General features: G+C 40.9%; 1 long non-coding RNA gene across 1 annotated transcript; it reads left to right on the top strand.

Annotated features, from left to right (window-relative positions):
* Positions 1 to 10928: 10928 nt before the first annotated feature.
* Positions 10929 to 25354, top strand: LOC144307995 (uncharacterized). Its single transcript, XR_013374649.1, has 3 exons — positions 10929 to 11007; positions 18224 to 18341; positions 24189 to 25354. It is a non-coding gene; the product is annotated as an uncharacterized LOC144307995 (long non-coding RNA).
* The last annotated feature ends 1283 nt before the right edge of the window (positions 25355 to 26637 follow it).

The following is a 26637-nucleotide window of genomic DNA, read 5'->3' as shown; positions in this document are numbered from 1 at the left end:
CCCTCTTTTCCTTCATGAATATTTGTTCAAAGGCAACTACTACTCAAGGCTTCTTGTGTTTTCTTTTAGATTTTGGATATATGTGTGTGTTTGGGTATGTGTCTATCCCACACATATCGGAGACCATTCATGATTGTGTACCTTGCTCTTTTCTTCTTAATTTATGCTATAGATCTTTCCCAATGTGACATACACAGTCTCTTTTTAGTGGTCTTATTCTGTCTGAAGGCTATTTCCAATTTATTTGACCAGCTTCCAATTAATAAATGTGTTAGTGATTTCTTTCCTCTATAATAATGTTGTAATGAACATCCTTTTGAACACACTTTGAAGAACTTTTACAAGTATACACCTAGGGTACATTCCTAGCAGTGGCATTTCTGGAAGCATTTAAATGATTGTTGGCTATTGCCAAACTGCCCTCCAGAAATCACTGTATCACTTGACACTTCCTCCAACACAATATGGCAATGCCCATTTCCCCCAACTCTCACCATCACTAGATACTATCATATATTTTTATTACTAACCGTATAAGTGATGCATAGCATTTTATTATTTTGATTTTCATTTCTTTAATTATGAACAGGGTTGACGTAATAATACTTCTGACATTGAGTTGCTCTGCTTGATGATTCACATGTCCATTTGGAGGACTGACAAATCTGTTTATGACAAAATAAGTACTGTTTGTATATCTCCTAAAAATTAATTTGCAACTGACAAGTTCTGTGACTTCGAACAAATCTCCTTGGGCCTTAGTGTCCTCATTCTCACAATTAGGTTGAACCAGACAATCTCCAAGAATATACCTAGTTCCAAGTCTACAAGTTGAGTTGATAGAAGAATAAAGAATCAGGGGCACCTTGCTGGCTCAGTCAGTAGAACATGTGACTCTTCATCTCAGGGTTGTGAGTTTGAGCCCCATGTTGGGTGTAGAGATTACTTAAAAAATAATAATTTTTTAATAAAGGATCAAAGGGTATCACAATTACCAACAGTAAATGTCTGAGTCCATTTGAGCTGTTATAATGAAATACCATAGACTGGGTAGTTTATTTGAAAAATTTATTTCTCACACTTCTGAAGACTGGGAAGTCCAAGATCAAGGCACCAAGATTCATTGTCTGGTAAGAGCCCACTTCCTGGTTCATATGTCCTCTCACTAAAACCTCACAGGGCAAGAGGAACAAGGGAGCTCTCTGGGGACTTTTACAATGGCCCTAGTCCCATTTATGAGGGCGCCACCCTCATGACATAATAACCTCCCAAAGGCCTTGCCTCCAAACACCATCACAATGGGGATTAGATTTCAACATATTAATTTGGGAGGCAGAAACATTTGGTCTATAGCAACAAATAAGCCACAATGTATGGATGTTAAAAAAATAATAAGAAGAATGCACAACCCCAGGGAAGAATCTTATTTATCTCTGACTTTTTAAATGTATTTTCATATTTTTATGTTTTAACTTTCTAGTTAAATGGTAGAGAGTCAAACCAAAATGTTTAAATGAAGGGAGAAATCTTCATTTAAAAATTATTTCTTGGGGGCAGCCCAGGTGGCTCAGTGGTTTACCGCAGCCTTCAGTCCAGGGTGTGATCCTGGAGACTCGGATCCAGTCCCATGTCGGGCTCCCTGCATGGAGCCTGCTTGTGTCTCTGCTTCTCTGTGTCTCTCATGAATGAATAAATAAATAAAATGTTTTTTAAAAATAATAAATAAAAAAATAAAAATTATTTCTTGGGATGCCTGGATAGCTCAGTGGTTGAGGGTCTGCTTTGGCTCAGGTCATGATCCCGGGGTCCTGGGATCGAGTCCCACATTGGGCTCCCCACAGGGAGCCTGCTTCTGTCTCTGCCTATGTCTGTGTCTCTCTCTGTGTTTCTCATGAATAAATAAATACAATCTTTAAGATAAATAAATAAATAAAAATCTTAAAATAGATAAAAATTATTTCTTATTTATCAACAAGGTCCTTTCCAAATCTGTGGCTTACACTATGAATTTTATAAGGCTATTATGAACATTGTTCAACCATATCAATTGTTTATTTGTTTATGTAACATAATTTTATGTATTTACTTCCACATATCTATATGATCCTAACATATGTCATTTCTAATGGGAACATTAATTCATTGCCCAAACATATCACAGTTTGCCTAAAAATTTCTCCACAGTGGTTTTTCAGAAGCTTTCCAATTTTGACAAGAATTCTATTAACCAAGTGTAAAAATAGCTTTTTTTCACACAACCCTGTCAACAATGACCTGTTTAAGTTGATTTATTTTTACTAATTAAATACAGTTAAGATGCTCTAATTCACACAATTTGAAATTCTTCTGGAAGCTTAGCTTTTGTGGGGTTTTGGGGGGTTTTTTAAGGTTTTATTTATTTATTCATGAGAGACACAGGGAGAGGCCAGAGACACAGGCAGAGGGAGAAGCAGGCTCCCTGCAGGGAGCCCAATGCAGGACTGGATCCCAGGAGCCCGGGATCACGCCCTGAACCAAAGGCAGAGGCTCAACCACTGAGCCACCCAGGTGTCCCTGGAAGCTTAGCTTTTGAATAACATTTGATATATTTCTTCTACATAACTATACATTCATATTCTTTGACCATGCTTCCGTTAGAAAGTAGTTACTGCCTTTATAAACCAATGTCTCTCTTGCTTACGTATTTTGGGGGTAAAATTTCTGTTCCTACACATCAGTTACAAGTATCTCTCTCACTCAGTTTTCATTTTATTATTCATTGTTATGGGAAAACATTTCACTTCTTTTTTTTTTTTAACATTTCACTTCTTATTGTATCTATTTTTCCATAGGTATTTTTATTAATTTAATTCTCAAAAAATTATCTCCCAAGGGATGCCTGCGTGGCTCAGCAGTTGAGAGCCTCCCTTCGGCCCAAGGTGTGATCCTAGGGTCCCGGGATTGAGTCCCACATCGAGCTCCCTGCATGCTCCTCTCTCTGCCTATGTCTCTGCCTCTCTGTGTGTCTTTCATAAATAAATAAAATCTTTAAAAAAAATGATCTCCCTTCTACAACTGACTTAAGATCTGTGATTCCACTTTCTTCTAGCTTTGTGGATGGCTTTTTAATATTTAACTCTTTAATTTGAAATATTTAGGGCGTGACACAGGTGGTTTCTGTACATTTGTTTTTCTCCATTTTCATATTTATTTTCTTTTTTAAGTATTTTATTTATTTGAGAGAGAGACTGAGCAAGCACGAGTGCAGGGCAGAGGGAAAGGGAGAAGCAGGCTCTTCGTTGAGTGGTGAGCCCAATGCAGGGCTTGATCCCAGGACTCTGGGACCATGACCTGAGCCAAAGGCAAACGTTTAACTGACTAAGCCACCCAGGCGCCCCCATATTCTTTTTCTTTAATACATTTTTTAGTGATGCATTTTTATTATTTTGTGTCACTTGATGTACCATATATTGACATCTTAAAAATGTTAGTAGTTTACTCTTTATTGCTACTGTACTTTATCATTATATTTTCTCTACTTAAGATAGTACCAGAAAATTATGACAATCGTTTAAAGTTTGGCAGAGTAAATCCTACACTATTATCTTTTCATCTAAGAATATTGCTTGGTTGCATGTTTTTCCCTGAGAAGTTTACAGATAGTCAAGTTCTCTTAAGTACACTGTCTGGATTTTAATTGCTAATAAGTTAAATCTATAAATTGTGAAATACCTTTTTTATTATATTCTCTCCCCAAACAAGAGCATACATGTATTTCTTCTTGTGCTCAGGATCCTCGTTTCTGCTGTTAAAGATATCCAATCCTTTTTTATAATTACAGATGTTCTTCATCAGATTAGTACTACACAGTTAATGTTTTTTATTATCCTCGACATTTCTGAAGCATGGGTCATGCAGACTCTGTTTTCACCAACGAGTCACTTAACACAGCAGTTTCCCATCCATTATCTCATTTGAGACTCACACCAACAATGTGAGACAGGTCAAGTTCCAGACTTGTGACTTCAGAGATGAACATGTGTAAGAAGTAAGCCCAAGGTCACTGAGCCAGTAACTGCTGAAAATAAGTCTCAAGCTCCAATTAAGAAGTCTCTCCGTCTCCTTTTTGGATTGCGTTAAGAAAACAGTGAAGGGGCTCAGTCAGTCAAGTGTCTGCCTTTGGCTCAGGTCATGATCCCAGGTCCTGGGATCAAACCTCATGGGGCTCCCTGCTCAGGGGGGAGCCTGCTTCTCCCTCTCCCTCTACCTGCCCCTCCCCCTGCTTGTACTCTCGCTCACTCTCGCTCTCTCTCTCTCCCTCTGTCAAATAAATAAAATCTTTTAAAATTTTTTTTTGTATATTTTTTATTGGACTTCGATTTGCCAACACATAGTATAACACCCAGTGCTCACCCCATCAAGTGCCACCCTCAGTGCCCGTCACCCAGTCACCCCATCTTCCCACCCTCCTCCCCTTCCACTACCCCTTGTTCGCTTCCCAGAGTTAGGAGTCTCTCATGTTCTGTCTCCCTCTCTGATATTTCTCACTCATTTTCTCTCCTTTCCCCTTTAATCCCTTTCACTATTTTTTTATATTCCCCAAATGAATGAGACCATATAATGTTTGTCCTTCTCCAATTGATTTACTTCATTCAGCAAAATACCCTCCAGTTCCATCCACGTCAAAGCAAATGGTGGGTATTTGTCATTTCTAGTGGCTGAGGAATATTCCATTGTATACATAGACCACAGCTTCTTTATCCATTCATCTTTCGATGGACACCGAGGCTCCTTCCAGTTTGGCTATTGTGGACATTGCTGCTATAAACATTGGGGTGCAGGTGTCTCGGTTTTTTTAAAAAAAATTAACACAGAAAATGAGGAGTGATCTCCAAGTTTTCTTCCAACACATATATACTGTCATCCAAGGCTGTTAATTAGGGAAGCAACTTACATTTAATTTAAGGTACAATATTCATACTTGATCATTGCAGTTTCCATCTTTTACTGATGGTGGCAGTGGTTGTCTCTGTAGACACCAGAACTTTTGGAGTTAGAACAATACTGTTAGATTTCACAAAACCTTTATTAGGTCTACTACATGTTGTATATGGCATGTATATGTTGTGTAAGTGGAAATGAAGCGTAACATTGTTTTACGTCAGAATATAGTAGTAGCCTCTTTTTTTTTTTTTTTTTTTTAAGTGCACCATGGGGATGTCACTGGCCCTGAGGTCAGAATTCCTGTCAGGTGATTTGTGCAACTCCAAACCAATTCTTTACACTAGAATGTTACGACATTGCTGTTGGCTGCCACCACTGAGTCCACGTCAGTTCTCTAAGTAGGTTAGAGGTCATCCTGCACATATATATCCTGCACATATACACTATTTTATTGCCTACATGAACTTTTCGTTATTTTTAAAGATTTTATTTACTTACTTTTAGAGCAAGAGTGAGGGAAGGCACAGAGGGAGAGAATATCCAAGCAGACTCCCCCACTGAGCACAGAGCCCATGATGGGGCTCAATCCCATGACCCATGAGATCAGGACCTGCGCTGAAACCAAGAATCAGGTGCTCAACCGACTGAGCCACTTAGGGCTCCCAGCAGTGTGAACCTTTAAAAGTAGAGTTCATGGATGGGAATAAGACACTCTGGTCTACCTAGGAGACGCAGGATTTTGTATACTTTCATAAGCAGAGTTAGTCTTGGGCAAAAACTGTGAAGGTTATGTCATTTATCCTCCAGCCCCTCTTTTCTTCCAGATCCTCTCCTTGACCTTTTGCCCAGTTTTTTCCTATCAGGAGGAGCCGGATCTGAGAGGCAAAATGTAGAGGAAAGAGCATAGCTTTGGAATCAAACCCCCCCCCCCCAAAAAAAAAAACCCTCTGTTGTCATTCCTACTCTGCTATTTTGAATTTGATTGACCCCAAATTGGACCTGGTTTCCTCACTTTTAAATGGCGATGAATAATAGCTTATGAAGGTTGCCAGAAAATAAAACAAATAGGGAAGTATTTATGTAATTTATACATTTAGGTTATTAATATACCAGGATCTGAACCTAAATATTTTATGCATTGCTCCTTACAGCAATTTGTGAATAACCCCAGGGTCTTTGCATGTGCTGCTGGCTGTGCTAGATGACATCTGCCTTTAACCCTCAGGATTCAGATTCTAGAAGGATGGTTAAAATTTCCCTCTTTGAGGCTCCAATAGCACTTGTGCTTACTTCTCTTTGGTCTTTTAAAAAATATTTATTTATTTATTTTGAGAGAGAGACAGAGACAGAGATAGTGACAGAGAGCACGAGTGGGAGGAGAGGGAGAAGCAGGCTCCCCACTGAGCAGGGAGCCCAACACAAGACTCAATCCCAGGACCCCAGGATCATGACCTGAGCCATACTGAGCCACCCAGGAGCCCCTTCTCTTTGGTCTTTACCACATGTTGCAATTCCCATTTACCTGTCTATATCTCCCTCTAGACAAACTAGAGTCTTTTGGGAGCAGACACCTTGAGGACATGCATTTTTAAAGGTCCAGAAAAAATACAGGATGACCAAGAGATAACTAATATGCAGGGAATAGGAGGGAAATAATGGATAAAAACAAGTATATGTGAAAATGAGAATACATGACAGACTATGAGATGTACTCTGGGAGGTAAAGTAGGAATAGGTCATATTTCCTTAAGGGATCCACTTCATGGAAGAAGTGGAACTGGAAAAAGGCTTTGAAGGATGAGAAAAATTTGACAGGCAAACACTGAAGAGACAGTGTCCTAGATGCTGGGAGCAGTACAGTCAAAGGCACAGAAGGAGCAGGATATCTTTGGGGGACTGGACAGCACCATTGGCGGAGGTAGATTACAGATGGGGAAGTTGTGGGGGGCGGTGCAATTGGAAAGGTAAACAGAAGCTTACTCTGAATTCGGAGATGAGGAAGTTGAAAGAGTTCCCACTGCTGCTTGGCCCTTGTCCATTCCTTCCCCTAAGTGCTCAGAACAAGCTCCTCCCCCATTTCTTCTAACACTTCCAGTCAAGCCACAGCCTCCTTGCTACTCTTAGAAACTAGCTTACATCAGGAGCCTCTTCTGGGACAATCAGAGTAAACTCTGCTAGTGATATACTTTCGTTGCCTTTTCCTCCTACCATCAGTTTGGCATCCAAAAACCTCTGTCATCATCCTTACTTGCTGAGTCTTCCAACTTTGTCACCCTGATTGAAATAATCAGAATCAAAAAAATAAAATAAAATAAGAAATAAAAAAATCAGAATCTATGAACATCAGACTGCTCTGATTTTTTTTAATGGTTACATGATTTCGACATGATCCATACATGACAAATAGATAAGGTAAAACGCAACAAATCACCAGTTGAGTCACTTGGACCAGTGGTATGGGGGGTTGGGTGCAGGAAGCAGTGGGCTTACAAGACAAAAAAGCAGCATGAGTTAGCAGGATCATTCCATGGGTGTCTTTTTTTCTTGCCATGCCCTAAGGACCTTCAATAACCCTGCATCTCTGACCCTAGCCAAGTCTGACCAAAGCAGATCTTCTGGGGCCTGAAGTAGTCTTACCCTGTTAGTCTTGGGCCAGTGCTTGCCTGTTATCCTAACATCTTGCCTCTGACCTCTTCAATGTTGGCCAGATGTATGACTGTATATTTGTGTTGCTTTCTCAATGTGCACAGCAATTTGCTTATTTCGGGGAGTACAACTCTTCCCTGAACAACCTGGGAAGGTTCAGCCTCTCCTCTCCACTGTAGGACCATTACATGGCGTCAAGATTGCAGCTGTAGCACCATATTGGATCTTCTGGAAGAATAGTTTTGATCCAGAGCAAGCCACTATCCACCATCTCTCTTTACCACTAAGCCACCCAGGGATCCCTCCACCATCTCTCTTTAAACAGCCATCCTGATTACTGACAATCTGAGAAGCCATTCCTATAGTAAATTAGTTACTCTAGTCCTTAGAGTCTTCTCTTCCAGCTTTTCACCATTCATCACCACCACTACCATCTTTGTTGAGCCAAAGATGAGTGTATCAAAGACATGAAAAAGGGAAAAGTGTACTAGGTTGCCTGGTTGGCCCCAATTTTTCACCCCTAACCAGCAGGCAGACACTTGCCATAGTCTCATCCCGGGTGGAGTGAATTTTCCTGCAACTCAACTTTGAGCTCAGCCACGTAACTTGCTTTGGTGAATTATATCTGGAAGGAAGTGCCACTGACAGTTTCGAGCCTAGGCCTTAACGGGCCTTGCGCATTTCCATTTGTTCTCTCGCACTTATAATATCACCATTAGATGAACATACCTAAGAACAAGCCATCTTGACCAAGAAAAACAAAGAACACACATGGAGCAGAACCACCCTATCTAATACACAATGCATGGTGGGATACAGGGACACCCTAGCTGCCACATCCTGAAGCAGTGACATCCAGCCTGAGCCTGGCCTTGATCAATAGAACTTCAGCCAAACAGCAGATGCACAAAGACTTCCTGCCTACCCTAAATGTCCTGTGTCACCACTGCTGACCAGACCAGGGTGACCACTTGATAAAAGGGAAGCAAAAGGTAAATGAGACAAGCCAACCAAAGCATCTTTTTGAGGGTTTGTATATGGAAACAAATGGTAATCAGTAAGGGAACTGAGTCAGGTAAACTCGGAGTGTGAGGTGTCATTTAGAGCCCTGGGCAACTTGATAAATAAACAGAGAAAGGCAGTCTTGAGAGTGAAGTAAGAAAATGGCACACGTTCAGAGTTTCAGAGAAGAGTCCCTGAAAGACCAAAACAAAAAGATGGTTAGAGTATACTCAGTTCCCAGATGCCTCCAGCACCAGCAGACACAAAGCCAGGTTGAGCTGCAGGTCTCATGTCTAAGAAGTTGTCAATTGTGTCATCACAACCATTTCTCATCTCCCACTCAGCATGTGTACATGCACACACACAAAAACACACAAAGAGTTTTTAGCTAGCTTAAATGGATTTTGTTCCTTGTAACTAAATAAATGGACTAAGGGGGCACCTGGGTGGCTCAGTGGTTGAAAATCTGCCTTTGACTCAGGTTGTGAACCCGGGGTCCCAGGATCAAGTTCCACATCAGGCTCCCTGCACAGAGCCTGCTTCTCCCTCTGCCTATATCTCTCCCTCTGTGTCTCTCATGAATAAATAAATAAAATCTTGAAGAAAAAAAAAAAGAACTGGACTAAGATATTTTCCATAGTGGAAGAAGGGGAAAGAAGAGCAACCAGTTGTGTGGTCGCATTCCCTCACATGATAGAAAACCACCCTGACTACAGGTGGGACCATGTATCCTGTACCTTTTGCTGCATAAGGAACCATCTTGAAGTTTAAGGGTGTTGAACAAAAAAATATTTTGCTCACAATTTTGTGGATTGTAATGACTGGGATACTTGGGACATTTGTGATGGCTCTGCTGGTCTTGTCTGGCTGGGCTGACATGGGATGTTCTAGGATGGCCTCACATGTCTACTGATTGTTAAGCTGTTTTTCTAGTAGGGCCTTAGTGGCAACGATTTGTCTCTCCTCTGTGGGGTCTCTCATCCTCCAACAAGCTAGTCTAGGCTGCCCTATATGGAGGTTTGAAGATGACCAAAGAAGAAGCAAAAGAGCAGTAACCCAAATGAGGAAGTTTAAGTTTCTGCTCATGTCATAGTTACTAGTGCCCCTTAGCCAGAACAAATCACTTGGAGTATACACCCAGGGCGATGGAAACAAAGCAAGGGGTTACATACAGGGTGGAGTGAACACTTTGGAAGCTCTTATTGCAACAACACAGCAAAACTATAGTAGAGAGGGAGGAAGAAAGGAGTACTGCCAAGAAGGGCCTGTGTGCAAGGGCCAAAAACCAGGGGAGTAGTATTTTTAAGGGAATGAATCTAAGAAAGCCTCTGGTTTGCTGTAACTTGATCTGTATACCTCTGGAAGAGTATAAAACTTTAATTCAGGGACTTATTACTCTACATTCATGGAAACATTGATCTAAATAGTTATAAAACAGGGGTGCCTGGGTGGCTCAGAAGGTTAAGTGTCTGCCTTCGGCTCAGGCCATGATCTCGGGGTCCTGGGATGGAGTCCCACATTGGGTTCTCTGCTCAGTGGGGAGTCTGTTTCTCTCTCCCTCTCCCTCTGCTCCTCCTTGCCGCTCTTTCTCTCTCTCTCTTTCAAATAAATAAATAACATCTTTAAAAATAAATAAATAGTTATAAAATACACCCTAAGCATCTGTAGTATTTCACCCTTGCTGGGTTGCCTAACCTCCTTTTCTTCCTTTAGAAAAGAAGCATTTCAGTTGAATTAAACAGGGGGGAAAATATCAAAAGATTGAAAATAAAGTGTTTCCTGAATACAATTGATGTAATAAGTTCTCTTACACTTGATAGCAAAGAAGGCTCCCAAATAATAAACATAATTTTGAGGGGGGGCTATTCTGTTGCAAACACTTCACAGGATGGGGAGGTACCACCTGAGGCACCAAACCCTTACTTGAAGTGGAGCTTGTCCCTTTATGTATCATAACCATATAGCTGTGTATCATAAGTTAAAAGTGATCACTCTCACTCTACTCCTTATTCCTGAACATGTATGCAAGTCTGGGTATCCATATCTAAGAGGTTGGCCGACTGGAAACCTCCAAAGGTCATAGCAGTAGGGACTCTGTCACCTGTGTCATATGCAGGCATCCCAAAGGGTCTAAACATAGGCACTAGATCACAGCAAGTTCTCTTAGCTAGGCAGAGATGTCATATCACCCCATCCAGAAGAAGAAGCCATGAAAGGAGAACCATGCAAATTTATGTTTTCCTCATTGTACAAATGCTAATTGACAAACAAGTTATTTCTCCTTTAACCATGTTCCTCTTGCTATGTTGCCTAACTACAAACCAACAATTGTGACATCACCATCACTTCCAGGCAAAGAAAATTTCCATTCATAGACTGCAGTATCATTCACCAACAACCAGGGAAAAGGACATTCAGGGGAGTGGAAAAGCTAAGGTATACAGCATTTGAAAATAGAAGTTCAAAGCGTATGTGAAAGTTTTCTGAAGAGCAGGGATTGGCAGACCAACTGGTTTTATTCTATTTTGTTAAAAGATTTTATTTTTAAGTAATAAACCGTAGGGCTCAAACTTAGAACCCTGAGATCAAGAGTCACATGGTCCACCGACTGAGCCAGCCAACGCCCAAAACGTCCAACTGTTTTTATTTTTAAAGATATTATTTATTTATTCATGAGACACACAGAGAGAGGCAGAGACATAGGCAGAGGGAGAAGCAGGCTCTCCGCGGGGAGCTGGAAGAGGGACTCAATCCCAGGACCTCAGGATCATGACACGAGCTGAAGGCATATGTTCAACCACTGAGCCACCTAGGTGCCCCACCAACTGTTTTTAAAAGGAGAAAAACACCTCTGTTCCCCATAAGTTGTGATTTCACGTGTGCCAATATTTTACAAGATTTTAAAATAACCTTTAAAAAAATTAAACGTGTAAGCTTATTTAAATACAACCAAATGGATTCTAATAAAATTTATTTTATCATTAGTGAGGAAATAGGCCAACGCAAGCCATGTGGTCAAAAATAAAGAAGGTCAAGATCAGAGAATCAAAATGCCAATGGGAGGGAAACAGGAGATTTCTCAACCCAGGTAATGAATGCCCAGTAATGCACAGTCAGCCAAGGGAGACAAGTAGAGGACAGAACCATTCACATATGTTGAAACTATCTCTACAGTTTTTAAAAATAGACTTTATTTTTTAAGGATTTATTTCTTTGAAAGAGAAAGAGCACGAGTGGGAAAGGAGAGAGACCAGCAGACTTTGTGCTGAGCGCAGAGCCCGACACAGGGCTCCATCTCACAACCCTGAGACCATGATCTGAGCCAAAACCAAGAGTTGATAGCTAACGACTGTGCCACCCAGCCGCCCTAAAATCGACTTTATTTTTTAGAGCAGGTTTTAGTTTCACAGGAAATTTGAGCAGAATTTTCTTCATTTTCTTCAGCTGTAATCATATATACCCTCTGCCCCCATAGCCACAGCCTCCTCCATCATCCATATCCTCCACCAGAGGAGTCCTTTCATTACAACTGATGAACCTACGTTGACATATCACCCAGAGTCCATAGTTTACATTAGGGTTCACTCACAGTGTTTGTATTCTCTGGGTTTATTTTATTTTTTTTAAGATTCTTTTTTCTTAATTTTTATTTATTTATGATAGAGAGAGAGAGAGAGAGAGGCAGAGACACAGGCAGAGGGAGAAGCAGGCTCCATGCACCGGGAGCCCGACGTGGGACTTGATCCCGGGTCTCCAGGATCGCGCCCTGGGCCAAAGGCAGGCGCTAAACCGCTGCGCCACCCAGGGATCCCCTATTCTCTGGGTTTAGACAAATGTATAATGACATGTATCCACCATTATAGCATCATACAGAGTTGTTTCATTGCACTAAAAATCCTGTGTACTTCACCTATTCATCGCTCAGGCTCCCACACACACCCCCAAACAACCCCCTGGCAAGCACTGATCTGGCTGTCTCCGTGGTTCTCCCTTTGCCAAATTGTCATTTAGGTAGAATCCTACTGTAGGCAGCCTTTTCAGTTTGGTTTCTTTCACTTAGTAGTACACATTTAAGTTTCCTCCTTGTCTTTTCATGGCTTGATAGCTCATTTCCTTTTGGCCCTGAATAATAGTCCATTGTCTGAACGGACTACAATTAATCCATTCACCTACTGAAAGACATCTTGCTTGCTTCTAAGTTTGGCAATTATGAATAAAGCTGCTATAAGCATCTGGTGCAGGTTTTATGTGGACATAAGTGTTCAACTCCTTTGGGTGAATACTAAGCAGCACGATTACTGGATCATGTGGTAAGAGTATGTTTAGTTTTGTAAGAAACTACCAAACTGGGGATCCCTGGGTGGCTCAGCGGTTTGGCGCCTGCCTTCAGCCCAAGGCCTGATCCTGGAGTCCCAGGATCGAGTCCCACATCGGGCTTCCTGCATGGAGTCTGCTTCTCCCTCTGCCTGTGTCTCTGCCTCTCTCTCTATCTGTGTCTTTCATGAATAAATAAATAAAATTAAAAAAAAAGAAACTACCAAACTGTCTTCCAAAGTGGCTGCACAATTTTGCATTCCCACCAGCAATGAATGAGAGTCCCTGTTGCTCCACACCCTTGCCAGCGTTTAGTGTTTCTCTATAGTTTTTAATTCTTCATTCTCTAACACAGAGAGAATGGTGATAAAGACCCAGGTTTCATGCACTGTGGTGAGGAACGGGGATTTTGGAGAATGGAGTATAAAATGTATAGTAGAAAACTATGAAAAAAGACCACAGGGGCACCTGGCCGGCTCCGTTGGTAGAGCAGAAACTCTCGATTTCAGGGTCATGAGTTCAAGCCCCATGTTGGGTGCAGAGCTTACTTTAAAAAATAAAATTAAAAGTAACACAGCTTTTTTTTTCCAGTGATGGCCTAATTATTTATATATATATTATATTATATATATTATATATATTTTATAATTATATATTTATATATTAAATATAATATAATATATTTTTATAATTATATATTATATAATATTTATATGTTTACAGTATCTTTGGGAAAAGAGCACTATTGACTCATTGTAGGTTGACTTATACTCTGACTTCTTTTTTTTCATCAATTCATAAGATAAACATGTGCACCTCACCACTTGGTGACCAATTTTATACATTTAAGTGACTTTGGACAAGTGACCCAGATCCTTGCCTTTATTTTCTTCAGCTGTAATAAATGGAGTCGAGCTAGACAATTTGAAAAGTTCTTCCCAGTCCTTTAATTTTAAGAGATTACACCTGTAAAAAAAATTACACCTGTATGTTTCTTTACAAATAAGAAGTGCCCCCAAAGATACGTGATTTCAATGGATGTTTCCAAAGGCGGGAGAGTTTCCCATTATAAAGGCAATGACTGACTTACTTCACTCAGCATAATACCCTCCAGTTCCGTCGGAGAAGGACAAACATTATATGTTCTCATTCATTTGGGGAATATAAATAATAGTGAAAGGGAAAATAAGGGAAGGGAGAAGAAATGTGTGGGAAATATCAGAAAGGGAGACAGAACGTAAAGACTGCTAACTCTGGGAAACGAACTAGGGGTGGTAGAAGGGGAGGAGGGCGGGGGGTGGGAGTGAATGGGTGACGGGCACTGGGTGTTATTCTGTATGTTAGTAAATTGAACACCAATAAAAAAAAAAAAAAATAAAAAAAATAAAGGCAATGAATGGGCAGCCCAGGTGACTCAACAGTTTAGCGCCGCCTTCAGCCCAGGGCCTGATCCTGAAAACCTGGTATTGAGTCCCATGTCAGGCTCCCTGCATGGAGCCTGCTTCTCCCTCTGCCTGTGTCTCTCTCTCTCTCTTTCTCTGTGTCTCTCATGAATAAATAAATAAAATCTTTAAAAATAAAAAAATAAAAAGGCAATGAATGTACTTAAATGAAGATTGTCTGTGCTCTTTCCTCATGTGCCATTCCTAAATGATAAATGATACATTTTCTTCCAAAATTTTTCCTAATCATGTTTAAATATGGAGCCTAAACAAGCAAACTGTAGTTACCTTTTCTTTTCAAAGCATACTTTTTTAAAAAGAATCAGCAAGCGGTGCTTGGGTGGCTCAGTCAGTTAAGCATCTGACTCTTGATTTCGGCTTGGGTCATGATCTCAGGGTCCTGGGACTGAGACCTGTGAAGGGCTCCCTGCTCAGCAGAGAGCCTGCTTCTTCCTCTCCCTCTGCTGCTCCTCCTGCTTGTGTTCTCTCTCTGTCAAATAAGTAAAATATTTAAAAAAAAATTAAAACAAGAATTGCAAATTATCAGACCTTGCATACTATGCCAGAAATTCTGGGGTTGGAGTCCAGCAACCTGGGTTTTAACAAGTCCTATAGGTGGTTCTGATAATGGGTAGAGTTTGCGAATCATTGCCATATCCTAATTCTTTTACAGTTGCAACATTGCATAGAGTAATACATAATTTTAGGTAGCTACACTACCTAAAATTGTGAGTGGCTTTTCCAGTTTGCATGGGGGGGGGGAGGCTCCTAATTTGGCTTTTTTAATAAAGTATATTTAAATTCTTAATCTGTCTTTAACTCCCTCTACTATCTTGGGCAGATCACTTCTTATATCTGCCTAAATCGTCCCAGTCCCATAAAATAAAGGAGTGCCTGAGCTATTTATTATAATCCTTTCCATCACTAGCTTTCTCTCTTATGCTTTCCATTACCCATGTCAATCCCTATCCAAGTAATTGTTCTTAGTATAGCAAGAAGAGATTAAGGAAAGGCTAGCTTTCCAAATAGACTAGAAAAAATAGGGCAAATATGGGAAGACCAAGAAGCATTACTGGAACCTCCCCTGCCACCCCGCTACCTGCCAAAAAAAGATTCTCAATGGAAATGTAGTCTTTCTGCTTCTATTAATTAACAACAAAGAAACACCAGAGGAGGAAAAATTGAAACACCTAGAGACTCTCCAGTGGAAGTTGACTTTGAGTTTTTGCTCTACCGGTCAGAAATCATCAAAACCAACTCTAGATAACTCAAGCTACTTAAATTGTTTGCCTAAAGTGCCTTGGTGTTCACCTCTGGGTTTCTCTGGTGGAAACAGATTGCCAATGAAAATGCATCTTGCCTATCATGATTAACCATGCTACTTGTAGAGTGTGTTCACACTTCCTCCCATCCACGTCAATAACATTTGCCCTATTTGACAAACTAGCAAAAGGAAGCCAGGGAAGAAAATTAGTTACTTAAGGTCAGGAAGATCAAGTATTGAATGGCAGGGCCAAGGTCAGACCAAGATCCTTAGCTTTCCCAATCTAGTTTCCTCCACTGCTTTACTTTCAGACCTGAACTGGGTGGCAGGGCAAGCAAGGTGGAGCAGCATCCTGCCTTCTTCCTTTCGTGTTTATTTTTCCTTCTTTTCCTGGCTTCCCTTCCCTCAGACTGCTATAAAAGGGCAACAGGCCTGATGTCAGTCAGGAGACTGAAATTCTAGTCCTGCTTCTGTCACAGAAGGCTGGCTGGCCTCAGACAAGTCACTTAGGCTCTCTGGGCTCACGTGTCCATTGTTACTTCCAACTCTGCCTCAGTAACAGTATGAAAAATGAAATCAGACCATCTATTGGTGGGGGTCCCTGGGTGGCTCAGAAGTTTAGTGCCTGCCTTTGCTCAGGGCGTGATCCTGGAGTCCCGGGATTGAGTTCCGTGTCAGGCTCCCTGCATGGAGCCTGCTTCTCCCTCTGCCTGTGTCTCTGCCTCTGTGTGTGTGTGTCTCTCATGAGTAAATAAATAAATTTTTTTAAAGTATCTATTGGCTGATTTTTACATTCATGTAAATTTGAGTTTTCAGGGTGCAGCTAGGGTTTGAACAGTTGAGAAAGAGCAGGCAAATGGGAGTCATTCCATCTGGGTAAGAGGAAATAGGACCAGGAGACTCAGAGTAAATATTTAAGGTGTGGAGATTAGATAAGGAGAGCTAGACTCTTCTATTTAAGACCCTTGCCTTTGACCTTCCCTGATCGCCAAGAGGGAGCTTAGATGTGTGTGATTCCTGAAAGCTGAAATATTTTGGCCTCTCAGTTTTGTTTTGGTGAAAGGAATCAGGATGTGAAATTCAGACTGCTATGGGAACCACAGGATCAATATATTTAAGAATCTCTCATGTACATCTAGCCCCACTTATTCTGAAATGTTTGAATTCTGATCCCATCATATTGGTAAATAATTTGCTGTCCTCTTAGAAACTGAGAATCAAAAGTGTGTGAAAGTTGGAACATGATCAACCACTTTTTTTTTTTTTTATTGGATCGATGGGGTAGGTTTGGTGGCTTTTTACTGCCTCTTAGAATCAAGGAAATCCTTATCTATATCATTTAATTAATACCTTTCATGGTGTTTAGAGGCAAGTTAGCCTACTTCCTTTACATTTGCCTGAATGCCTGTCTGTCTCTTCTTCCAGGAAATTCAGAAATACTGATTCAACTGCCCTCTTCTCCTAAGGAGGCCAGCTTATCAGTAGTTATTAAGTCCAGCATTTGTATAAGCAGGCCTCATGCGGAATACCAGAGCCTGACATCTACACAGAGTTTGGAAAATTTCCTTCCAGAGCAAGTGTGGTTAAACTATAAACACAGAGATAGACAGGAAAGTGTGATACAGAGTAAGGGCTAGAGTGGAAAAAAATAGAAATGATGTTCCAGAACACTGAGAGATTAGGGGAAAGGATGGAAAGAAATGAAAGAGGGCCATTAGAAACAACAAATACCCACCATTTGCTTCGACGTGGATGGAACTGGAAGGTATTATGCTGAGTGAAATCAGTCAATCGGAGGACAAACATTATATGGTCTCATTCATTTGGGGAATATAAAAAATAGTGAAAGGGAATAAAGGGGAAAGGAGAGAAAATGAGTGGGAAATATCAGAGAGGGAGACAGAACATGAGAGACTCCTAACTCTGGAAAATGAACAAGGGGTGGTGGAAGGGGAGGTGGGCGGGGGGTGGGGGTGACTGGGTGACAGGCACTGAAGGGGGCACTTGATGGGATGAGCACTGGGTGTTATGCTATATGTTGGCAAATTGAACTCCAATAAAATGAAATTTTTTAAAAAAAGGAAAGAAATGAGAGAGGGACAATATTAGAGTGCTTTTGAAATTGACAGCATGGTGGTTTACATAATTAATTTAGTGACTTTCAATCAGCATCTTTTAAAAATTAGGGAATTGTATAAAATCTCGGGACACAAGAGACTTCAGTTCGAAGCTTCATTTTTCTTCCAACTGAGGAACTGTTGTGCTGGACCAGGTGGCAATTCTTTTACAAGCAATTGCTCATAAAATTTCAACAGAACAAATGGCATTCAGATTATATGAGGACAGTGAAGTGAATTAATACATACAAGGAACAGTTGTGTTTGACAGCACCGATAAAATAATAAATACAATAGTAATCAGAAGCAGCTCCACCAGTCAGCACCAAAATAGTGGGTTTTTTCTTTGTTTAAATCATGTAATTATGGCTTGCTTCTTTCCCATAAAACCCCCCTGGTTTCCCCACACGAGCAGACATTTTTCCCATTCCTCTGGAATCTGTGCACCTGAATTGCAATTGTGAGATCACAAATAAAAGTCTGTCTGCTTTTTCAGTTTTGCCTCCTTTTCTCAGTTGACAGAAACGGCATCAGAACATCATGGAATCCAAAGCGATGCACAACTCTGATTCTAGGACTGCCGTTGAATTCAAACATGGTACCTGCCTGAGCAAGCAGCTCAGAGTTCTTTTGGTGAGTTCTCTTAGTTCTGAACCTCTCTGTTTCCATAATTTCTTAAAGTAGGCTGTATGCCCAATGTGGGCTGGAACTCACAACCTCAAGATCAGGAGTCACATGCTCTACCCATTAAGCCAGCCAGGAACACCATCCTTGCCCCAACCTTCCTCTTTTTGGTTGAAGCTCAGGTCCAGGTTTGGGGTGTCTTTCCCATGTCCCATGTGGGCTGTCTGTCTGCCTGAACTACAGAGTTACTCTCTTTTGTCTGGTAAATACTAAGTGGGGTCTTTTATTTGGAAAATTGCTGCTGGACAGCAACCCTCCTGGCACCCCAGCTAGGTGTATGTTATAGGTCCATTTCTTCTAAATTTCTGTCTTGTTGGATCAATCTTATTTGTCATTACAGTGGCCACTCCGGAGATCTTTTGAGATTCCAAAATTAGTTTATTTGCATGCACAATTGGAAAAAGAAAAGAGAACCAAGCAGCTTGAGTAGGAAGCATAATTCACTTGGTATTTGGAGGCCTCTGATTCTAAACTTGCTTCCTTACACAAAAATAACTAAACTTTCTAAAGCCAACTCTGACCTCCCTCAGAAATGATCTGTTCCAAAAAAGTTTATGAGAAACTGATACTTCTCTGTTGCTCTTCCTCTACATTCTCCCTCCTGCTCTCCACCTGTATATCCTAGGATATTTTTTAAAGATTTATTTATTCATTTTGAAAGAGAGAGAGAGAGCATGAGTGGTAGAGGCAGGGAGAAAAGATCTCAAGCAGACTCCCTGCTGAGCGCAGAGCCCAACACAGGGCTCGATGTGTGAGTCCATATCACTACCCTGAAATCACAACCTGAGCCAAATCGAAGAGTCAGTTAAATAACTGTACCACCCAGGCTGTCCTGTATATCCTAGTTTTACAGAACTTCCATTCTATAATTTCAAACTGGAGTTTCCTCTGGACCCTTCAGTCATCCAAACTCCTTCTAAATTTATAACTAATGGAGGGTCTAAGACTTCATCAGTCATTTATACTCCTTGGACCAAGGCAGGCTTGTGAGCCACTACCAAGGACTTTCCCAATGCCCTTGAAGACCCTCCAGGATTTGCTAAGGAATTCATTTTAGTTATTCTGACCTATAAACCTGGTAATTCTGATCTTTATTAACTTATACATATGCTTGTAAGTGAGGGGACTATAAGCAAGGCGATGAATGGAAAAAGCAGGCTGGACAAAGCCTTTTGATGATTTTTCTAAGTGAAAAGCTATATGGACTACTGAAACATTAATTACTAAAACATATGCTTATTTACTTTTGACTTCCTATTACAGAGAGACTAAAGATATTTAGGTCTGTTGGTAAATGTTTTGTGCAATACTGAGAAATTTACTACAAGAAGGTCTATGTTTCTAAAAATTATGAAATGTATTAATAAATTTGCCAGTCCAAAGAATGCTGGTATAGCAGTACCTAGCTGGCTCAGTCAGTGGAGCGTGCAACTCTTGATCTCGGGGTTGTGAGTTCAAGCCTCACATTGGGTGTAGAGATTGCTTAAAAATAAAATCTTAAAAAAAAGAGAGGGGTACCTGGCTGGCTCAGTTGGTAGAGCATTTGACTCTTGCTCTCAGGGTCATGGGTTTAAGCCCCACACTGGGGGTAGAGATTACTTTAAAAAAATAAAAAATATAATCTTTTTTTTTTTAAAAAGAATGCTGATATAATGGTCCACAACTGTTTACTTTTTATTTTTCATTAGAAATTAAGGTTTCCAGAGGCGCCTGGGTGGTTCAGTCAGTTAAGTGTATAACTCTTGATTTGGGCTCAGGTCATGATTTCAGGGTCCTGAGATAGAACTTCATGTCCAATTCCTCACTGGGCATAGATAGAATCTACTTAAGATTCTTTCTCTCCTCTCTCTCTGCCCCCACTCCCCCACCGCCCACCCCTCACTCCATCTAAAAAAAAAAAAAAAAAAGAAAGAAAGAAATTAAGGTTTCCTGGAGTGCCTGGCTGGTTCAATTGGTAGAGCCTGTGACTTTTGATCTCAGGATCATGTGTTTGAGCCCCACATTGAATATAGAATTGCTTAAGAAAGAAAAATAAGGTTTCTACTAAATATAATTTAAGCTACTGGAAATAATAAGGAAATATTTCCACATGCCAGGAAAGTGAGGTGTTATGTATATGGTAAGAAAAGATATGAGAAATGGAGATGCGTTTTTTTTGTTGAGGGAAAATTAAGTAGTTTTGTCCTAAAGCAAGACTGGTTTAAAGAAGGAAAACAAAAACAAGGACAAAATCTAAATCTAAGGATGAACATTGTGGAACGTCCATGAAAAAAGAATCTTCAAAAAAAATTTTATGCATGGTCAGGATTACATTTGGAATGAATGAACTTTAATGTCAAAGGTACGTATACTGGTACATTAGATTAGACTTGGTTTCCTCTCGCTGTTAAAACAACAAAGTTTTCTTAGATTATTGGTCCATTCTTGATAAGAAATTGTAAACAAAGGTTTTTCTTTGTCTTTGATATAATCTAGGTAAGTAAACCGAAGTTTCAATGTTTTGTCTTTATCAGGTGTTTGATTACTAAAGGAAACTAAATCTTCTCAATATTAAAAGAGCTAAGTTTTGCAAATAAACCTGTATTTGCCTTAGAATCTTTTATTGTCACCTTGGGTAATAAATAAAAGAGCATTAAGTTTTGTAATTATCTGTGATCCTATTTAGGCATATGCTTTAAAAACTTCTGATATATTTAACAGACTTCTTCAAATTCTAATTCTAAATGAAGTGTTTTTGAACAAATTGTCAAATTACCAAAACATTGTCAGATATGTGATGATAACCCTTCTTAGGTTATATTGTATGGGTGAGTTGGTAGTAATATAACTGCTCAAGAAATAATAGGAAATTCCTAAAGTTTCAATATGTCCTGGTGCAATGTTATCACCTCTAATTCAAATTATTAAAGTGTGTGTGTCACAGAAATAACCACATTTCTTTGTCAAGTGCTTTGTGATGGACTCTCATCGGACCATGGCCATTTTGAGTCTTTTGTCATTTACAGTTCTTGTGTTATATATACTTGATGCTCTTGCAAACGTGTTTCAGCTTCAAGGAGATTCATGGAAGGGACTCTTGACAAATACAGGTTTCTGCTGATCTTAAGATCAGAAAATCGAACTGGATAAGAATTCCTGTCAGTAGTGCAAAACCTGAAATCAAACAACAAGAATTAATAACATGGGCCTGGGGATGCCTGGGTGGTTCAGTTGTTGAGCGTCTGCCTTCAGCTCAGAGCGTGATCCTGGAGACCTGGGATCGAGTCCCACGGCGGGCTCCCTGCATGGAGCCTGCTTCTCCCTCTGCCTGTGTCTCTGTGTCTCTCATGAATAAATAAATAAATTTTTTTAAAAAAAATAACATGGGCCTGAATAAACTGAGGAACATGATTGTTGTTTTTATGACTCTTGTTTGAAATGTTGCTGATTTTCTAATGTTTGCTCTTCCAGATTTAAGGAAACTTTCTCTCTTAAGCTATCTACAACTTACTGAAATTTGATAAAATATTCCTTTGTAAACAAATATGAAACTTTTGCCTTTTTCTCCCTATCCGATCCCTCCGGAGTTTAGAAGCTCTCAGTGAATATTCCTATTTTCACGGCAATTATAGTTATTTGCAAAATTGAGTAAGAATCTGCTCTCCTTGTAACAGAACATCATTGCAAACATTGGTTATATTACCCAGGCTTTGACTGGAGTGTCATGTTTGAGAGACAAGTGCATAGACTCAGATATAACTAATTTTAGGGAACTAAGGTTGACTTCATGGAGCCAATGAAGCCCCTTGGAAAAATAAGCCTGATACTTTGCTTACAGGGTTCCCAGCAGCCTTACCAGGTGAGCAAGGAAGGTCACTTCTTGGCAGGCACAGGAACCTCAGGATATTTGGGGGTCCTCAAGAAGAGAGGATTCACCCAAGTCCATAGCTATAAATTACACACAAAATTCTGATGGCAAGTGTTTGGGTTGGCTTCTTAGCCTGGAGAAGCTGTTGAAAGTTCAATCTAAAATCCTTATGAGGGACACCTGGGTGGCTCAGCTGTTGAGCGTCTGCCTTTGGCTCAGGTTGTGATCCTGGAGTCCTGGGATCAAGTCCCGCATCAGGCTCCCTGCATGGAGCCTGCTTCTCCCTCTGCCGGTGTCTCTGCCTTTCTGTCTCTCATGAGTAAATAAATAAATCTTTAAAAAATAAATAAAATCCTTATGAAAAGTTACAGCAAAGCAGACTTAAAAGAAGCTATATAATCAATCACTGTTCTTGCTACACTTTTGAAGATCAGGCCAAGGTGTTAAAATTGGACTTATTTACAAACAAATTAGTATTCATTTGGCTATCTTTAGTGGATGTGAGGGTGATTTTAGAGAATGCTAAAAAAGAAAACCCAAACTGAATGAACCTAAGGATCTAATGGGTTTTATTAAAAGATTCGTGAATCAAGCAGCATCCCATCCAGCAAATTGAGGGCAGTTTGAGAAATTGTACAAAACGGAAGGTGTTTATAGGAAGGAGGGTGGTGCTGGAAAGTTATTAGGAAAAGAAAAGGATTATTCCAGGCAAGGTCACTTTCCCTTGGGGGAAGCAGCAGGGGGTCTTATCATACAGATAACCTCATCCTCCTTTGAGGGACGGAGAGGACCCAAGTGACAGACTCTTTGGCGCTGATGAGGAAGATTCCTGACTGACCAGTTCAAATTACATTTCTGGGTTTGCAACAACGTGGATGGAACTAGAGGGTATTATTCTAAGCGAAATAAGTCAGTCAGAGAAAGACAATGATATGATCTCACTCATATGTGGAATTTAATAAACAAAACAGAGGATCATAGGGGAAGGGAGGGGAAAATATGAAATCAGAGGGAGACAAACCATAAGAGATTCCTAATCATAGGAAACACATTGAGGGTCGCTGGAGGGGAAGGTGAGGAGGGAGGGGGTAACTGGGTGATGGGCATTGAGGGCACCTGATGTAATGAACATGGGTGTTATAGAAGACTGATAAATTGGGATCCCTGGGTGGCACAGCGGTTTGGTGCCTGCCTTTGGCCCAGGGCACGATCCTGGAGACCCAGGATCGAATCCCATGTCGGGCTCCCGGTGCATGGAGCCTGCTTCTCTCTCTGCCTGTGTCTCAGCCTCTCTCCTCTCTCTGCGTGACCATCATAAATAAATAAAAATTATTAAAAAAAAGAAGACTGATAAATCAGTGACCCATACCTCTGAAACCAGTGATATATGTTAACTAATTGAGTTTAAATTTTTTAAAAAGATTATATTTCTGGGGGAGATTGAAACTGCAATCAAATTAGGTATTAAGTACCAGTTTGGAAACTCGGCCTAAGGAACACCATTTTGGGCCTGTGGTTTTCTTTTTAGAAAGAGAGAAAAAATTCTATTTCAGTAACACACGTGTGCGCATGTTAGATTCTAGTTCTGATTGAGGGTTTGTGGTTTCTCTATAAACCTGGGCTGGATCCTGAATTCTGGTTTCCTCAGCTATCTGACTGTGATTCTCCAGCTAAGGTATCTAATTTTCTTTCCTTCTTTTGACTTGGAATCACTGAGAACTAAAATTGCCACTTTGTGGATGCCCGAGTGGCTCAGTAGGTGAATTGGCTGCCTTCCGCTGCTCAGGTGGTGATCTCCAGGGAGGTGGGGGGAGGGGGAGGAAGACTGAGATCCGGCCAGTGTTGGGCTCCCTGCTAAGCTGGGAGTTTGCATCTCCCGCTGCTCCTCCCTCCCCGTATGTGCTCTCTAATAAATAAAATCTTTTCCAAACATTGCCGTTTTTTCCTAGAGCCCTGCAAACTGAAGTAGACAACTTGAGACAAACTTCAGGGACATTGCCACAACAGCCCACAGTCTTCGTGCCTGTTGCTATATGGGCCACTCAGATCACCAGAGGTATTCAGAATGCAAACCAGGGAAATCTATCGGATTGCCACTGCCTGCTCTCACTCCCCGTGAAGACGCTATGAGCCTGACATCTAGAAATCTCAGCAGAAGCACTCAGGACTCACACATTGGGTTTATAATTTGCTCTAGCCAATAACCTTTGTTTCCTTTGTTTATCTTTTGTTTCCATAGAGATGCCTCTTTTTAATCACCTGATTGCTTGCAGCAGATAGGCCTAATTTTGGGAACCCCTTTTGTTTTTTGTTTTTTAATTATTTTTTATTGGAGTTCAATTTGCCAACATATAGCATATCACCCAGTTCTCATCCCCTCAGTGCCCGTCACCCAGTCACCCCAACTCCCCACCCACCTCCCCTTCCACTACCCCTTGTTAGCTTCCCAGAGTTAGGAGTCTCTCATGTCCTATCATCCTCACTGATATTTCCCACTCATTTTCTCTCCTTTCCCCTTTATTTCCTTTCACTATTTTTTATATTCCCCAAATGAATGAGACCATATAATGTTTGTCCTTCTCCGATTGACTTATTTCACTCAGCATAATTACCCTCCAGTTCCATCCACTTCGAAGCAAATGGTGGGTATTTGTCGTTTCTAATGGCTGAGTAATATTCCATTGTATACATAGACCACAGCTTCATTATCCATTCATCTGTCGATGGGCACCCAGGCTCCTTCCACAGTTTGGCTATTGTGGACATTGCTGCTAGAAACATCGGGGTGCAGGTGTCCTACCGTTTCACTGCATCAGTATCTTTGGGGTAAATCCCCAGCAGTGCAAATTCCTGGGTCGGGTTGTAGGGCAGTTCTATTTTTAACTCTGAGGAACCTCCACACAGTTTTCCAGAGTGGCTGCACCAGTTCACATTCCCACCAACAGCGCAAGAGGGTAGGGAACCCCTTTTGTAAGACCACCTTCTGAAATGAGACACAACTGTTTGACTAAACTGACCTACTTTCAAAAGTAGGACTTGTTCCTGAGATATGGAGCAGATCTCTTACTCAAGGTCCAGAACAGAACATTTAAACTCCAGCTACCAGAAAATAATATCGATCTCTGATTTTTCTTTTAAGATTTTATTTATTTATTCATGAGAGACAGAGAGAGGCAGAGACACCGGCAGAGGGAGAAGCAGGCTCCATGCAGGGAGCCCGATGTGGGACTCGATCCCAGGACCCCAGAATCATGCCCTGCGCTGAAGTCAGATGCTTAACCACTGAGACACCGAGGCGTCCCTGTGATATTTTTGTTAAAAACAAATATTTCTGGACATAATATTCTCCATTTTGAAGCTCCATTTTTTATTTCCAACTCATGAACTCTTGAACAAGCAGACCAGGAGCAGCAATTGTTTTACAAACAGTTGATCATATAAACAGAGCAACTGGCATTCACACCATATGAGGCCAGTAAAGTGGATTAATACATACCAGAGACAGGCTGGTTTCACAGCACCAATAAAATATTTAAAAAGTAATCAGAAGTGGCTCCATGGGTTAGTACCGAAGTAGCAGTATTTTCAGTTCTTTAAATCATGTAATTAATTACCCCTTCCTTCTTGCTGATAAAAACCCCTTGTTTTCCCCACATGAGCAAGACCCTTTTCTGATGTCTTCAGAATCTGTCCACCTGAATTACAATTCTAAGACCCCAAATAAAGGCCTTTGTTTTTTCAGTTTTGCCTCCTTTACTCAGTTGATAAAACGATATTCAGTAGAGGAAGACAATGCAGAACTCATACATGGAGGGATAAATTGTTTTGGAAACATTTTCCACTAATGTAAATATACCTAAGATATATTTATGTATAAATATAGGTATCATATATAAATTATGCGCATGCACGCACACACTGTCTCTCTCTCACACACACCTGGAGTTGTCACCTATTTCTCACAGTGAGTTCTTGATTCAAAGTTTGAAAAGCCCCTGAAACCTGGGAGTCAAAAAGGATCCTGGCAAGGTAAATTCAAGGTCAAATGAGAAGAGACCCTTTCCTCTCCCTTTGCAAAGTAGAGCAGTTAATGGAGGGAGAGGAAATGGCGTGGGAGGGTGGGGACACTGGAGTGAGGTCAAGCGAGGAGCAAGGGCGCATCAGGACAGGGAGGTGCCGGATGCCCAGTTGTCAACTAAGGGACCCGGGAAGGTCGATCTTGCCGTCTTCCCTTAAATGCTAAACCGAAAGAACTTCCGCGTTCCTTGTCTCTGAAGCGTATACAGATGAGGGGTTCGCCGCGCTCCCCCCGTGCTCCCGGGGGTCACACTACTCGGGGCCGGTTCCTGCACAGGGAATTCTTATCCAGGGCAAGGATACGGGAGTGGGCGGGGCGTG

The sequence above is a fragment of the Canis aureus genome, chromosome X, assembly GCF_053574225.1.
Source record: "Canis aureus isolate CA01 chromosome X, VMU_Caureus_v.1.0, whole genome shotgun sequence".
Taxonomy (NCBI): domain Eukaryota; kingdom Metazoa; phylum Chordata; class Mammalia; order Carnivora; family Canidae; genus Canis; species Canis aureus.
This window is presented reverse-complemented; position numbering and strand designations above follow the sequence as displayed.